Consider the following 18078-nt stretch of genomic DNA (forward strand, 5'->3'; position numbering starts at 1 on the left):
CCTGGTACAGACAAATTAGGGCTATGTGTGATAGATCGATGTGCGTGTCTGATGCCTGCTTCATGCGGTTTGATTAGGAAATACGTTCTGCTAGCTGCTCGTCATGCATTGCGGTCGTTGCATGACATGCGTCCAAATTTAGTACATCTATCATTATGTTGCTCAATTTTTAGTTTGACAATTTTCCTGCTATGTGCGAATTGAAGAACAAAGGACAGTGAGACATGAGGGTCTTGCTATTTAAATGTTCTATTTTTCGTTTAAATTTGTTTATTGGTTTGTTGTTTGGAGTTAATCTCGAGGAATGGATATAATTACAATCGTGTGGATCGTCAAGGAGTCAAGAGTAAGCTTTTAAATGTCGGGCTATGGCAAATTTTGGCAGAAGCGTTAGCACTCTAAATTGGTGCTATAGCGCACTAAGTTGTACTATACCATGCTAAATGGCGCTAAACGGCTTAGCATGATGCCCTTCCAAACACTATAGTGTTGAGATAACCCGCTACTTAAACTATGATCAAGAGGAACCCAGTATTTATGGGTAGTCAACAGTGTAAGGCCAATTACGGCCGTGTGAGGGTCTGATTGGGATGGATCCATATGTATGTGCGGGCGATGGAAGCAATGGAACACAAATAATAGAAACTCTTTTTTTTCCTAATTAGAGATCCAGTTAAGCCCCAAAATAAATATTCGTATTTTAGATGTTCTATTTAAATGTCAAGTTAATATCTTGCTATTTAAATGTTCTATTTTTCGCTTAATTTGTTTATTGGTTTGTTGTTTGGAGTTAATCTCGAGGAATGCATATAATTACAATCGTGTGGATCGTCAAGTAGTCAAGAGTAAAGTTTTAAGGCAAACAAAAAAGAGATCCAGTTAACATCTTGCTACTTAAATGTTTTATTTTTGGCTTAATTTGTTTATTGGTTTGTTGTTTGGAGTTAATCTCGAGGAATGGATATAATTACAATCGTGTGGATTGTGAAGTAGTCAAGAGTAAAGTTTTAAATGTCGGGCTATGGCAAATTTTGACAGAAGCGTTAGCACGCTAAATTGGTGCCATAGCGCGCTAAATTATACTATACGATGCTAAATGGCGCTAAATGAATTAGCAAAATGCCCTTCCAAACGCTATAACGTTGAGATAGCCCGCTATTTAAAACTATAATCAAGAGGAACCTAGTATTTGTGGGTAGAGAATCAACAGTGTAAGGCCAATTAGGGCCGTGTGAGGGTCTGATTGGGATGGATGCATATGTATGTGTGGGCGATGGAAGCAATGGAACACAAATAATAGACTTGTTTTTGTCCTAATTAGAGATCCAATTAAGGCAAAAAAAAGATACCGTATTACAAATAAAAAGAAAACACACTCCATCACCCCCCCCCCCCCCCCCCCCCCACACACACACGCACACACACTCGCCAAACCAAATACTCTTGCAGTTTCAATATATAAGGTGTATTTGTTTCTTGAAAATCAGATTTCTTTAATTTTGACCAAATTTAGAGTCAAAAATATTGACAACCACAATACTAAAAAAATAAAATATGAAAATTGATTTCATGATGAATCTAATGGTACCAATTTGATATTCCGAATATTGATATATTTGCGAACCAACCTGTGGTTGGGATGGTTAGGTGGACAGTGATATTCCCAGGCACCCCAGCCCACCAGGGTTCAAATCCCGAGTCTCTCGGAGGTGCTCACAGAGGTAGGGTGTGTGTGTGTTCAGACTACCCACAGTGAGAGTAGACTAGCCACAATGGGTAGTAACATAGACTAGTAACATGAGCATGTTACTAGTCTATGTTACTATCTCTACAGTGGGGAGTAACATATGTGTGGTAACATGGAGCACTTCATTTATTAGGCTATAGACACATCTTGCCTTGATATGTGTGATGTTACTCATACTAGTAGTAACTAGTTATATTACCATTTCCATCTCTTTCTTCATTTATTGCATTGCCACATCATCTATTTAACCTAGATATGTATGATGTTACTATGTTACTCCCACTGTGGGTAGTCTAACATAGGTAATAACATCACACATATCTAAATAAAATAGATGATGTGGCAAGCAATAAATGAAGAAATGGAGGGAAGTGGTAACATAGCTAGTTACTAGTAGTATGAGTAACATCACACATATCAAGGCAAAATGAGTCTATAGCCTAATAAATAAAGTGTTGCATGTTACCACACATATGTTACTCCCCACTATAGAGATAGTAATATAGACTAGTAACATGTGTATGTTACTAGTCTATGTTACTACCCATTGTGGCTAGTCTCATAAGGTGATGCCCGTTTATATGAGTGATTGTGTCTGTACGTACTGTGTTAAAAAAAGAATATTGATATATTCTTCTACAAATTTGGGCAAACTTAAAGAGCTTCAACTTTTGTAAAAAATTAATATACCTTATATTTTGAAACAAAGGAAGTAATTTTTTTTATGAAGACCCAATGACACCAATGACGTAGTGGAGTGCGCCCAGCCCTTGTAGTTATTTATAGAATCGCTATGTCCATCATTTAGTTTATTCTCAATTTCGCACCCACCAGCCACCGCAACGCCTATTAAAGTAAGCAACGTCCAGAAATAAGAGATGAAACCTCCTACATGGGTTCTCAGAGCTCAGCGACTCTCGGCCGTCGAATCAAATTTTTGATGCGTTCTGGACCGTTGGATATCGTTCCTGGAAGACCTCGTCCGTCGGATCAAAAAAAGTTACTGCAGGAATGAATAGTTACCGTCTCGCTCGTGCCACCGCGCGTAATTACGCTGGCCCGCCGAGGCATTTCTGTCATTTCACACACAAGGGTATAAATCACAGTGGCTCCTCTGGAGATGACCTAGCCGCCGCCTCCTCGCGCACTCCCGCACTCGCGCCCGCTCCTCCCGCACGCGCGCCGCGCCCTCACCTCTCTCTCCCCCTCCAAACCCTACCCCGCGCCCGCCTCCCCGCCCTGCCACCGGCGCCGCCGCCGCCGCTCGCCCGGGCACCCATCCCTGGCCTCACGCCGCCCATCTAGAGAGATGGTGGCCGCGCGCGATGAGGCCGGCCTAGCCGCCGCCTCCTTCTCCCGCGACCGCGCCGCCCTCTCCTCCTTCCTCACGCCGCCGCCCTCTCCTCCTTCCTCCCGCCTCCCTGCCGTGCCGCCCCGCCGCCTCCTCCCTCGCTCGCTTCCTCTCCTCCCGCAGCCGCCTCCCTCCCTCCCTCACTCGCTCCTAATCCGGCGACGGCGGCGGCGGCTGCCGCGCCCACGCCCGTCTGCTCCCCGCCGCCATCACCTCCTTCGTCCGGCCGGCGACCCATGCCGCGTCCGTCTGCTCTGCCCGCACTCGTGCCGCCCCCTCTCCTCTTCCTCCCGCCTCACCTCTCTCTCTCCCTCCTAACGCCCAAACCCTAACCCCCGCCCCGGCCCCGGCTCCTGCTGGAGGGAAGGAGGAACGGCGAGGCGAGGCAAAGGTGGCGGCGTAGGGGACGCATCATCCCCTCCAAGAGCCTCGGTATGGATCCCTCCTCATCTTTTTTCTTCCTTTGGTTTTTCTTCTTTTTTTGATGCGTGAGTGCCTGCTGTTATGTGAAGGAAGGCAAATGGGGAAGCTGCTGCGGGTTCTTCGACCTCCCCTGCCTCATCCCGTCTCTATAGGTGCAGCATGTAGATCGGCCAGAGGAGGTGGTTGTGGAGGAGCAGGCCAACACCCCTCCCTCTTCACCTCCCACCCAGCACTGGTGAGCCCCCTATCTACCCTAGATCTAAATATTACCTGCCATGATTGAGACTGGTACAAGCAACTAGATTACACTTTTTCAGTTGATGAATTGTTCATCCCCTCAGACTGATAACATGACATTTGTTAGCCAAACTGGTGAGACAAGCAAATTAACTGAATAACAAACCACACCAAAAATAGTATTTGACAGTGCCTTAGCGGAATAGTTGGGCATAAGTTCAGATAGTACTCCAAGTCTTTGTAGCAAAATGAGCCATGTCCAAAACTGCAGGCTGGTGTGTGTATTTTGGGTCCATAAATAATGCAGGCTGGTGTGTGTATTTCAAGTCGATGTATATTTCTAGGCTGGTGTTAGTGGTGATTCAGGCTAATTTTTCTCTTTGTGCCCTGATATTTCCTTTTATGTTAGCCATTACAATCTTAGAAGCCTTGCATGACAAAGATAGCCCTTTGTATATTTTGCTTCTGTCAGTATACTTTTGATGGCCATGCCCCCTGATTGTCAGTATATATTTTGCTTCTGTCAGTATACTTTTGATGGCCATGGCCCCTGATTGTCAGTGTATATTTTGCTTCTGTCATTATACTGTGCATAATATGTTTGGATGGGTGTTTTTATATGATATTTTTGTGGTAAGTAGTTAAATCACTCCTACGGAATGTATATCTATTTTGACCTGGTTTGAAGAATGACCAACTGGGTGGCTTCTGCAACTTTTGGTTCAATTCATGGGTAAATTAAATCTGTAGTTGTGAAGTTCATCTTGCAATCCAGAATGCTTTAATTGGATTATATGAATGATGATATGTATAAGGTTATTGGTCGAATACCATGTTGTTGGTTTAGCTTCTCAGTGTGTGACTAACAATCAGATCATCTTGGGGCGACCCCCCCCTCATTGTCAGTGTATTCTGCTTCTGTTAGTACATTCTGCATGAGATATCTCTGTCCAACTAATCGAAGATCAAATCCTGCCATATTTTGGTTAGACAGTAGCTTGAGGAAGGGAGAGGAAGAGGAACAACAGATCTTCAGTGTTTCATTTTATTAAGCATTTGCATTCTCAGGAGAACACCTCCTGTCCAGCCACTTCCATTTTCCCTCATTCTTACTGATGGGCACTCGATGGTGCTGATTGGCTTATGTGGTTATAGATGATGAGCATTAGCATATTAGGAAAGCTTGTAGGAACATTATTTTGAGTAAGAGCTCAATCCATGTATGTTGTTTGCCATCTAATTTAAAATTCTTAACTGCATGGAAGTTGTAGTGTACATATTGAATAATGTTTGTGCTTTCATGTATCCTTCTATTTGTTTTTATGTTTGTTGATCAAAGTGTAGGTCTGATCCAGTGACAACAACAATAGTGCAGGGTGCATGAGCAGGCCTACATATTTCTCAAAAGAGCACGCCGTTGCCAACGACTGGAGAAGCGCCAGCCACCGAGTCGGACGTCCACTTCGCCATTGCCGTCGTCCTCGCCCGGCAGAAGCAGGTTAAATCTGTCCTTTAATTTTTACTTTTTCTTGAATGTATTTATTTGAAGGTGGAGAGCGGTGTTGCTGAGATGGGCTGCATCTGAACATGTTATCTCGATCGTACGTTCAGCTCTAGGGATTTGCCCTAGTGGGTCCATGGCAGGAAATACTGATGAAAAAAATTGACGTCGACTGGCGATATACGGAGATGAATAGTGATGTACGCGAGCGCCCGGGCTCGTCCTTGTGAAATGCACGTTACCCTGACGAGCCGAGCCGTGGATCGGGTCCGTCACGAGAACCTGACCCAAAGATCAGAAACGTAATCGCCGTCTGCTGCGTAGACACGCGCCGTCTGTTGCAGGCCCAGCCAGCGGCCAACCGTGTCCTGACGGAACCCATCACTCAAACAGCCACAATTCCTTTTTCCTAATTTACAGAATATCTTTTTGCCTTGCCTTATCCTGTTCCACACTCCAAAGCCACTCCTTGTACAGCTCCGTGAAAGAGGATTCCAACGAGGTGAGGTCCGCCGCTCGGCGCCGTAGCTGGCGGCCAGACGGGAGTTGTCGCGGCTAGCGCCGCCCGCCTCCGGCCTGCTGCGCCGCGTGGGGCAGTGGCCTTGACTGGAGGCAAGATGGGGTCCGTGCAAGCTAAGCTAACTCCGCTCGCTTCAGCGGCGCTGCACCGCACGGGGCTGTATCCTTGGCCGGTGGGAAGACGGGGGCCGTCGCGGCTAGCTCCGCCCGCCTCCAGCGAGTCCAAGGCTGTGGCCGACCCGCTCCCTCGTAGAAGGTGGAACCACAGTGCGTGCACCCAGTCGGCGGGCGCGGCCGTGGCCGGTGGCGAGATGCCGCGGGAGGTCGTTGGGTCACACTTGAAGAAGGCGTGAGCTCGATGCATCTCAACAGGCAAAGGTGATTCTAGTTGCTTGCTTCCATCTATGTACTAGCTAACCAGCTCTCACTTATCCACGTATTGACATACTCCCTCCGTCCAGTGAAGAGTGTACATCTAGGTTCAAAATTTGTCCACAAAAGAGTGTACTTCTATCTTTCCAATGCATTTTAAAGTTGGCAAAAATACTTCTCTCTCATCACACGGTAATCAAGACCAATAGCAATCTACACATGGTCTTCTTAATTTCTACATGCACTTAGCTCATTGGAAGGCGGGTAATTAAAGAGGAGAGAGATAGTGGCTTGCACCTTTCCAATGCATTTTTTACTCAACTCCATAATTTGTCATAAAATTTCTAGATGTACACTCTTCACCGGACGGAGGGAGTATGCACGTACTGAAAATTGGAAGTATACGAGCTATCCAGCTTCATCTATACATCTTCTCTACTTTTTAATCACACAAGTGTAGGTGAAATCACAAATTGGCGAAAAATCCTTTCAAATTCAGTGCCCAAGACCACATTTAACTGGAAAGCTAATCCGTGAAAAAATTACCAGCAACTAATCAATATCTTTCTTGACGGTAGAACAGTTACACATCTAACATCAAAAGGAATAGTAAGGTGAATTACTACATCTCAAGGGGAAGTATTACATCTGAAGGTAATTGTTTTGTAGAGCAATAATCCTCAGAAGCAAAGTTTATAGAGAGCTATTCAAAAGTGTCTCTCTTGTGCATGACTTGATTGGCTACCCAAGTCTTGAAAATAGAAAGGAACGATTTTGTATGAGAAATAAACTTGAATTTGAGAGTACGACTTGTAAGTGAAACAATACCTTAGCGGGCAGCTGGTCATTTTGATTTGTTGGCCATCCCGAGCCCGGTAACACAACAGATATCTACATTCTTAATCCAAAAGTTAATGCAAGTGAATGACTAGCAGAACTCTACATTTTGATTTGTTGGCCATCCCGAGCCCGGTAACACAATAGAACTCTACCTCGGTGATTCTTCTGAGCGAAACAAATACACTGGAAAGAGGAAGCAGTCGCCGACCCAGTCGGCCGAGTCCACCGGTAAGGTGAACCCGGAGGCACCGGGATGGACAAGAAGGTATACGTGCAATCACTACTGTTATTAATTGCAAATTAGTAGGATTTTTTGTGTGCCCATTATTAGATATGTTTGAGTGGCATTCATACTGAAGGCACCTAAAAATTGTTGCCCATTGTGCTTAATTAACCTGTATAGCCTATCATGTGATTCTATGAGCTAAGAACAAAAAAGAAGTCTTGCCCATCCCCTGTTGGCATTGTACATAAGTTCAAGGCATATGAAAAAACAGTGCATTTAATTTCAGGTTACGAATTGGGCGTGCCCCTCCGGATAGAGCACCCTGTGCTGGTAGAGTCACTCCTTTAGAGGAAACAATAAGGAGATGCGCTGATAAACCGTCAGACAATGTAATAAAGCCAGAGATTTGTATGAGTTTTGATTCCCTTGGAGAAGCATACGATTTCTATAACTTGTATTCTTGGGAGGTTGAATTTGGTATAAGATATGGCAAGAGCCGTTTGAACGTCGAGCGGACAAAGTGTTTGCAAGAGATCGTCTGTGGATGCTCGGTCAGCACTTAAAACCTTTTGAAATTATCTTTGACATTATCTTTCATAATTATTGCACTGGAATTCATATTTAAATAGCTGATAGAGTGGAAAAAATTGCAGGGAAAACCAGAGCAACAGAATAGCTGGTCTTGCCGCTGCGAGTGCCCTGCGATGACACAGTCCGTGGAGTCCCCGACTCAGTCCGTGGAATCATCCGGGAAAGTGAACCCAGAGGCACCAGGATGGACTAAGAGGTGAGATTGACTCTGCAATTTACATGCCTATGTCGATGGAGATGTCTGAAATTGTGCTTACTATTATCGATTGGCTAGCCTCTTAGAACCTGATGCGATGGCAACAAATTAATTTGTGGTGTTTGATCGCTAATTCGTGGTGAGGCTGTAAATGCTGATCCATGTGTCACTGATAATATGGTCTGTTTGTACATAAAATCATGACACAAATCAAGAAATGTGATACCTTGCTAGAAAAACGAGATGAAAATTGACTGACAAATTTATTTGTCTATGTTGTTGCACATATCTGAAGCTGTGCTTAGTAGTGTTAATTGGCTGACCTCTCAAAGTCTCAGGCTGTGGCAAATGAATAAACTTCTGCTGCTGGTCACTGTCTGATGATGTAGTTGTAAAATGCAATGCTGATCCATTTTTCGCAGATAGCATTGTCTGTTCTTAGGTGGATTTTGTCACCGATCAGAAAAATGGAATGAAACCATGCTAAACAAACAGATGTTGCTACCAAGTGAGCAGAGTCAAAAAAAACTTGGATTTCTTTTTTGCAGGTTGAGAGTTGGCCGTGCACCCCCTGATAGACACCGTGCGTTGGCAGAGTTACTCCATTCGAAGAAACAATCAGGAGGTACGCTGATAAGCCATCAGACAATGTGGTCAAGCCAGAAACTGGAATGAGTTTTGACTCTCGGGGAACGTATGATTTCTACAATCTTTATTCATGGGAGCTCGGATTTGGTATAAGATATGGCAAGAGCGATCTGAATGTCGAGCTGACGAAAGGTATGCAGGAAATTGTGTGTGGATGCTCGGTGAGTACACATAAGACAACACTTGTTTTCTTGTAATTTGCTTGTTCATTGGCTATGCGGCTATCTTAACTGCAGCTGATAACTTCCTTTTGCAGGGGAGGCCTGAGCAGCAAAACAGCCGGTCTTGCCGGTGCAAATGCCCTGCAATGTTTTCGAGGATGGGGCTTACTAGGTCGAGGAAATTGAAAGGAAGAAGAAGTACATTGCAAGACACAACAATGCCGACAACCGTGGGAAGTGGAGCAAGGTTGTTTATGAGGTGACCATGTTGGACGATGGCGAGTGGTTCGAGTGTGAATGCGGGCATTTCACTCACATGGGAATGCTGTGCTGCCATGCTTTCAAGGTATTTTGGGATCACAATGTTGGTCGTTGCTCATCTGTCCGTGAAAAATAATGTTTCATTTTGCTTGTTTCAGGTGATAGATTATGTTGGCGTGACGCAGATACCGAAGCGGCACATCCTCAAGAGATGGACGAAAAATGCTAGGGACATCCTGGCCCAGCACCTTGCTCACTTCCAAAGAGACCAAGTGGTGAACCGATCTTTCATCTGTCGGAGCTCGATCCTTTACCTAGATGCCATGCATGGAGCTGGTTAGGTTTGGGGATTAATCCGTCATAACATATGCGCTCGTGCTGGGTCAGATATGTTGGGGAACGTAGCAGAAATTCAAAATTTTCTGCGCATCACCAAGATCAATCTATGGAGTACTCTAGCAACGAGGGGAAGGGGAGTGGATCTACATACCCTTGTAGATCGCGTGCGGAAGCGTTGCAAGAACGCGGATGAAGGAGTCGTACTCGTAGCGATTCAGATCGCGGTTGATTCCGATCTAAGCACCGAAGAACGGTGCCTCCGCGTTCAACACACGTGCAGCCCGGTGACGTCTCCCACGCCTTGATCCAGCAAGGAGAGAGGGAGAGGTTGGGGAAGACTCCATCCAGCAGCAGCACGACGGCGTGGTGGTGGTGGAGGAGCGGGGCAATCCCGCAGGGCTTCGCCAAGCACCGCGGGAGAACAGGAGGAGGGAGAGGGGTAGGGCTGCGCCGAAAGAGAGACGTTCTCATGTATCTTGGGCAGCTCAAACCTCAACTATATATAGGGGGGAGGGGGCTGCGCCCCCTTAGGGTTTCCACCCCCAAGAGGAGGCGGCCAGCCCTAGATCCCATCCAAGGGGGGCGGCCAAGGGGAGGAGAGGGGGGCGCCACTAGGGTGGGCCTTAAGGCCCATCTGGACCTAGGGTTTGCCCCCTCCCACTCTCCCATGCGCCTTGGGCCTTGGTGGGGGGCGCACCAGCCCACCTGGGGCTGGTCCCCTCCCACACTTGGTCCACGCAGCCTTCTGGGGCTGGTGGCCCCACTTGGTGGACCCCCGGGACCCTCCCGGTGGTCCCGGTACATTACCGATATCACCCGAAACTTTTCCGGTGACCAAAACAGGACTTCCCATATATAAATCTTTACCTCCGGACCATTCTGGAACTCCTCGTGACGTCCGGGATCTCATCCGAGACTCCGAACAACATTCGGTAACCACGTACATGCTTTCCCTATAACCCTAGCGTCATCGAACCTTAAGCGTGTAGACCCTACGGGTTCGGGAACCATGCAGACATGACCGAGACGTTCTCCGGTCAATAACCAACAGCGGGATCTGGATACCCATGTTGGCTCCCACATGTTCCACGATGATCTCATCGGATGAACCACGATGTCGGGGATTCAATCAATCCCGTATTCAATTCCCTTTGTCAATCGGTACGTTACTTGCCCGAGAATCGATCGTCGATATCCCAATACCTTGTTCAATCTCGTTACCGGCAAGTCTCTTTACTCGTTCCGTAACTCACATCATCCCGTGATCAACTCCTTGGTCACACTGTGCACATTATGATGATTTCCTACCGAGTGGGCCCAGAGATACCTCTCCGTTTACACGGAGTGACAAATCCCAGTCTCGATTCGTGCCAACCCAACAGACACTTTCGGAGATACCTGTAGTGCACCTTTATAGCCACCCAGTTACGTTGTGACGTTTGGTACACCCAAAGCATTCCTACGGTATCCGGGAGTTGCACAATCTCATGGTCTAAGGAACTGATACTTGACATTAGAAAAGCTCTGAGCAAACGAACTGCACGATCTTGTGCTAGGCTTAGGATTGGGTCTTGTCCATCACATCATTCTCCTAATGATGTGATCCCGTTATCAACGACATCCAATGTCCATGGTCAGGAAACCGTAACCATCTATTGATCAACGAGCTAGTCTCCTAGAGGCTTACTAGGGACATGGTGTTGTCTATGTATCCACACATGCATCTGAGTTTCCTATCAATACAATTCTAGCATGGATAATAAACGATTATCATGAACAAGGAAATATAATAATAACCTATTTATTATTGCCTCTAGGGCATATTTCCAACAGTCTCCCACTTGCACTAGAGTCAATAATCTAGTTCACATCACCATGTGATTAACACTGACAGGTCACATCACCATGTGACCAACATCCAAAGAGTTTACTAGAGTCAACAATCTAGTTCACATCATTATGTGATTAACACTCAATGAGTTCTGGTTTGATCATGTTATGCTTGTGAGAGAGGTTATTAGTCGACGGGTCTGAACCTTTCAGATCCGAGTGTGCTTTACAAATATCTATGTCATCTTGTGGATGCTACCACGTGCTATTTGGAGCCATTTCAAATAATTGCTCTACTATACGAATCCGTTTTACTACTCAAAGTCATCCGGATTAGTGTCAAGGTTCGCATCGACGTAACCCTTTACGACGAACTCCCTTTCACCTCCATAATCGAGAAAATTCCTTAGTCCACTAGATACTAAGGATAAGTTCGACCGCTGTCATGTGATCCATTCCCGGATCACTATTGTACCCCTTGACCAACTCATGGCAAGGCACACTTCATGTGCGGTACTCAGCATAGCATACTGTAGAGCCTACGTCTGAAGCATAGGGGACGACCTTCGTCCTTTCTCTCTCTTCTACTGTGGTCAGGTCTTGAGTCTTACTCAATATTCACACCTTGTAACATAGCCAAGAACTCCTTCTTTGCTAATCTATTTTGAACTCTTTCAAAATCATGTCAAGGTGTGCGTTCTTTGGAAGTATCATCAGACGTCTTGATCTATCTCCATAGATCTTGATGCCCAATATGTAAGCAGCTTTTATCCAGGTCTTCCTTTGAAAAACTCCTTTCAAACAACCCTTTATGCTTTCCAGAAATTTTACATCATTTCGGATCAACAATATGTCATTCACATATACTTATCAGAAATGTTGTAGCGCTCCCACTCACTTTATTGTAAATACAAGTTTCTAACAAACTTTGTATAAACCCAAAAACTTTGATCACTCCATCAAAGCGTATATTCTGACTCCGAGATGCTTGCTCTAGTCCATGGAAGGATTGCTGGAGCTAGCATACCATTTAGCATCCTTAGGATCGACAAAACCTTTCTGATTGTATCACATACAACCTTTCCTTACGAAAACTGGTAAGGAAACTTGTTTTGACATCCATCTGCCAGATTTCATAAATGCAGCTAATGCTAACATGATTCCGACAGACTTAAGCATCGCTACGGATGAGAAAATCTCATCGTAGTCAACTCCTTGAAGTTGTGGAAATACTCTTTGCCACAAGTCGAGCTTCATAGACGGTAACATTACCGTCCACGTCCGTCTTCTTCTCAAAGATCTATTTATCTCGGATTTCATGGCTTCTAACCATTTGTCGGAATATGGGCCCACCATCGCTTCTCCATAGCTCGTAGGTTCATTGTTGTCTAACAACATGACTTTCAAGACAGGATCACGTACCACTCTGAAGTAGCACGCATCCTCGTCGTCCTACGAGGTTTGGTAGTGACTTGATCCGAAGTTTCATGATCACTATCATAAGCTTCCACTTCAATTGGTGTAGGTGCCACAGGAACAACTTCCTGTGCCCTGCTACACATTAGTTGAAGCGACGGTTCAATAACCTTATCAAGTCTCCACCATCCTCCCACTCAATTCTTTCGAGAGAAACTTTTCCTCGAGAAAGGACTCGTTTCTAGAAGCAATCACTTTTGCTCCCAGATCTGAAATAGGAGGTATACCCAACTGTTTTGGGTTTTCTATGAAGATGCATTTATCCGCTTTAGGTTCGAGCTTATCAGCCTGAAACTTTTTCACATAAGCATCGCAACCCCAAACTTTTAAGAAACGACAACTTAGGTTTCTCTAAGCGGTGTCGTCTCAATAGAATTGCGTGGTGCCCCTTTTAAAGTGAATGCGGTTGTCTCTAATGCCTAACCCACAAACGATAGTGGTAATTTGATAAGAGACATCATGGTATGCACCATATCCAATAGGGTGCAGCTATGATGTCCGGACACACCATCACACTATGGTGTTCCAGGCGGTATTAATTGTGAAACACTTTCCACAATGTCTTAATTGTGTGCCAAACTCGTAACTCAGATACTCATCTCTATGATCATATCACAGACATTTTATCCTCTTGTCACGACGATCTTCAACTTCACTCTAAAATTACTTGAACCTTTCAAGAATTCAGACTTGTGTTTCATCAAGCAAATACACTCAGCATCTACTCAAATCATCTGTGAAGTAAGAACATAACGATATCCACTGCATGCCTCAGCACTCATTGGACTGCATACATCAAAATGTATTACTTCCAATAAGTTGCTCTCTTGTTCCATCTTACTGAAAACGAGGACTTTCAGTCATCTTGCCCATGTGGTATGATTTGCATGTCTCAAGTGATTCAAAATCAAGTGAGTCCAAACGATCCATCTGCATGGAGTTTCTTCATGCATATATACCAATAGACATGGTTCGCATGTCTCAATCTTTTCAAAAACGACTGAGTCCAAAGATCCATCTACATGGAGCTTCTTCATGCGTTCCATTCCAATATGACTCAAATGGCAGTGCCACAAGTATGTGGAACTATCATTACTATTTTATATCTTTTGGCACGAACATGTGTATCACTACGACCGAGATTCATTTTAGGTGCAAGACCATTGAAGGTATTATTCAAATAAACAGAGTAACCATTATTCTCCTTAAATGAATAACCGTATTGCGATAAACATAATCCAATCATGCTCAACGCAAACACCAAATCTCGATGGTAGAGGGAGCATGCGATGCTTGATCACATCAACCTTGGAAACACTTCCAACACATATCGTCATCTCACCTTTAGCTAGTCTCTGTTTATTCTGCAGCTTTTATTTCGTGTTACTAACACTTAGCAACCGAACCGGTATCTAATACCCTGGTGCTGCTAGGAGTACTAGTAAAGTACACATTCATATAACGTATATCCAATATACTTCTGTCGACCTTGCCTGCCTTCTCATCTACCAAGTATCTAGGGTAGTACTGCTTCAGTGACCGTTCCCCTCATTACAGAAGCACTTAGTCTCGGGTTTGGGTTCAATCTTGGGATTCTTCACTAGAGCAGCAAACGATTTGCTGTTTCATGAAGTATCCCTTTTGCCCTTGCCCTTCTAGAAACTAGTGGTTTTACTAACCACCAACAATTGATGCTCCTTCTTGATTTCTACTTTCGCGGTGTCAAACATCGTGAATAGCTCAAGGATCATCATAACTATCCCTGATATGTTATAGTTCATCACGAAGCTCTACTAGCTTGGTGGCAGTGACTATGGAGAACCATCACTATCTCATCTGGGAGATTAACTCCCACCGATTCAAGCGATTGTGATACTCAGACAATATGAGCACATGCTCAACGATTGAGCTTTTCTCCCTTAGTTTGTAGGCTTAAGAAACTTGTGAGAGGTCTCATACCTCTTGACGTGGGCACTAGTCTGAAATCCCAATTTCAGTCTTCGGAACATCTCATATGTTCTGCGACGTTTCAAAACCGTCTTTGGTGCCACAATTCTAAACCGTTAGCAATATGCACTGAACTATCACGTAGTCATCAAAACGTGTGTGTCAGATGTTTCGCAACATCTACAGACGACGCTGAGGTTCAGCACACCGAGCGGTGCATTAAGGACATAAGCCTTCTGTGCAGCAATGAGGACAATCCTCAGTTTACGGACCCAGTCCGCATAATTGCTACTACCAACTTTCAACTAAATTTTCTCTAGGAACGTATCTTAAACAGTAGAACTAAAGCGTATGACATAATTTGCAAAGATCTTTTGACTATGTTCATGATAATTGAGTTCATCTGATTAATGAACTCCCACTCAGATAGAAATCCCTCTAGTCTTCTAAGTGATACATGATCCGAGTCAAACTAGGCCATGTCCGATCATCACGTGAGACGGACTAGTCATCACCGGTGAACATCTCCATGTTGATCGTATCTACTATACGACTCATGTTCGACCTTTCGGTCTCTTGTGTTCCGAGGCCATGTCTGTACATGCTAGGCTCGTCAAGTCAACCTAAGTGTTTCGCATGTGTTCCGAGGCCATGTTTGTACATGCTAGGCTCGTCAACACCCGTTGTATTCGAACGTTAGAATCTATCACACCCGATCATCACATGGTGCTTCGAAACAACGAACCTTCGCAACGGTGCACAGTTAGGAGGAACACTTTCTTGAAATTATTATAAGGGATCATCTTACTTACTACCGTCGCTCTAAGCAAATAAGATGTATAACATGATAAACATCACATGCAATCAAATAGTGACATGATATGGCCAATATCATTTTCCTCCTTTGATCTCCATCTTCGGGGCACCATGATCATCTTCGTCACCGGCATGACACCATGATCTCCATTATCATGATCTCCATCATTGTGTCTTTATGAAGTTGTCACGCCAACGATTACTTCTACTTCTATGGCTAACGCGCTTAGCAATAAAGTAAAGTAATTTACATGGCGTTATTCAATGACACGCAGGTCATACAAAAAATAAAGACAACTCCTATGGCTCCTGCCGGTTGTCATACTCATCGACATGCAAGTTGTGATTCCTATTACAAGAATATGATCAATCTCATACATCACATATATCATTCATCACATCTTCTGGCCATATCACATCACATAGCACATGCTGCAAAAACAAGTTAGACGTCCTCTAATTGTTGTTGCAAGTTTTTACGCGGCTTGTATAGGTTTCTAGCAAGAACGTTTCTTACCTACGTAAAACCACAACGTGATATGCCAATTTCTATTTACCCTTCATAAGGACCCTTTTCATCGAATCCGTTCCGACTAAAGTGGGAGAGACAGACACCCGCTAGCCACCTTATGCAACTAGTGCATGTCAGTCGGTGGAACCTGTCTCACGTAAGCGTACGTGTAAGGTCGGTCCGGGCCGCTTCATCCCACAATGCCGCCGAAACAAGATAAGACTAGTAACGGCAAGTAAATTGACAACATCGACGCCCACAACTACTTTGTGTTCTACTCGTGCATAGAAACTACGCATAGACCTAGCTCATGATGCCACTGTTGGGGAACGTAGCAGAAATTCAAAATTTTCTGCGCATCACCAAGATCAATCTATGGAGTACTCTAGCAACGAGGGGAAGGGGAGTGGATCTACATACCCTTGTAGATCGCGATGCGGAAGCGTTGCAAGAACGTGGATGAAGGAGTTGTACTCGTAGCGATTCAGATCGCGGTTGATTCCGATCTAAGCACCGAAGAACGGTGCCTCCGCGTTCAACACACGTGCAGCCCGGTGACGTCTCCCACGCCTTGATCCAGCAAGGAGAGAGGGAGAGGTTGGGGAAGACTCCATCCAGCAGCAGCACGACGGCGTGGTGGTGGTGGAGGAGCGTGGCAATCCCGCAGGGCTTCGCCAAGCATCGCGGGAGAAGAGGAGGAGGGAGAGGGGTAGGGCTGCGCCGAAAGAGAGACGTTCTCATGTATCTTGGGCAGCTCAAACCTCAACTATATATAGGGGGGGAGGGGGCTGCGCCCCCTTAGGGTTTCCACCCCCAAGAGGAGGCGGCCAGCCCTAGATCCCATCCAAGGGGGGCGGCCAAGGGGAGGAGAGGGGGCCGCCACTAGGGTGGGCCTTAAGGCCCATCTGGACCTAGGGTTTGCCCCCTCCCACTCTCCCATGCGCCTTGGGCCTTGGTGGGGGGGCGCACCAGCCCACCTGGGGCTGGTCCCCTCCCACACTTGGCCCACGCAGCCTTCTGGGGCTGGTGGCCCCACTTGGTGGACCCCCGGGACCCTCCCGGTGGTCCCGGTACATTACCGATATCACCCGAAACTTTTCCGGTGACCAAAACAGGACTTCCCATATATAAATCTTTACCTCCGGACCATTCTGGAAGTCCTCGTGACGTCCGGGATCTCATCCGGGACTCCGAACAACATTCGGTAACCGCGTACATGCTTTCCCTATAACCCTAGCGTCATCGAACCTTAAGCGTGTAGACCCTACGGGTTCGGGAACCATGCAGACATGACCGAGACGTTCTTCGGTCAATAACCAACAGCGGGATCTGGATACCCATGTTGGCTCCCACATGTTCCACGATGATCTCATCGGATGAACCACGATGTCGGGGATTCAATCAATCCCGTATTCAATTCCCTTTGTCAATCGGTACGTTACTTGCCCGAGATTCGATCGTCGGTATCCCAATACCTTGTTCAATCTCGTTACCGGCAAGTCTCTTTACTCGTTCCGTAACTCACATCATCCCGTGATCAACTCCTTGGTCACACTGTGCACATTATGATGATGTCCTACCGAGTGGGCCCAGAGATACTCTCCGTTTACATGGAGTGACAAATCCCAGTCTCGATTCGTGCCAACCCAACAGACACTTTTGGAGATACCTGTAGTGCACCTTTATAGCCACCCAGTTACGTTGTGACATTTGGTACACCCAAAGCATTCCTACGGTATCCGGGAGTTGCACAATCTCATGGTCTAAGGAACTGATACTTGACATTAGAAAAGCTCTGAGCAAACGAACTACACGATCTTGTGCTAGGCTTAGGATTGGGTCTTGTCCATCACATCATTCTCCTAATGATGTGGTCCCGTTATCAACGACATCCAATGTCCATGGTCAGGAAACCGTACCATCTATTGATCAACGAGCTAGTCTCCTAGAGGCTTACTAGGGACATGGTGTTGTCTATGTATCCACACATGCATCTGAGTTTCCTATCAATACAATTCTAGCATGGATAATAAATGATTATCATGAACAAGGAAATATAATAATAACCTATTTATTATTGCCTCTA

General features: G+C 45.5%; 1 long non-coding RNA gene across 1 annotated transcript; it reads left to right on the plus strand.

Moving 5' to 3' along the window:
- Positions 1-7455: 7455 nt before the first annotated feature.
- LOC123170413 (uncharacterized) lies at positions 7456-9452 on the plus strand. Its single transcript, XR_006485214.1, has 5 exons — positions 7456-7767; positions 7870-8003; positions 8552-8812; positions 8908-9158; positions 9232-9452. It is a non-coding gene; the product is annotated as an uncharacterized lncRNA (long non-coding RNA).
- Positions 9453-18078: the final 8626 nt, after the last annotated feature.

Source organism: Triticum aestivum, chromosome 7D (assembly GCF_018294505.1).
Source record: "Triticum aestivum cultivar Chinese Spring chromosome 7D, IWGSC CS RefSeq v2.1, whole genome shotgun sequence".
In the NCBI taxonomy this organism is placed as follows: domain Eukaryota; kingdom Viridiplantae; phylum Streptophyta; class Magnoliopsida; order Poales; family Poaceae; genus Triticum; species Triticum aestivum.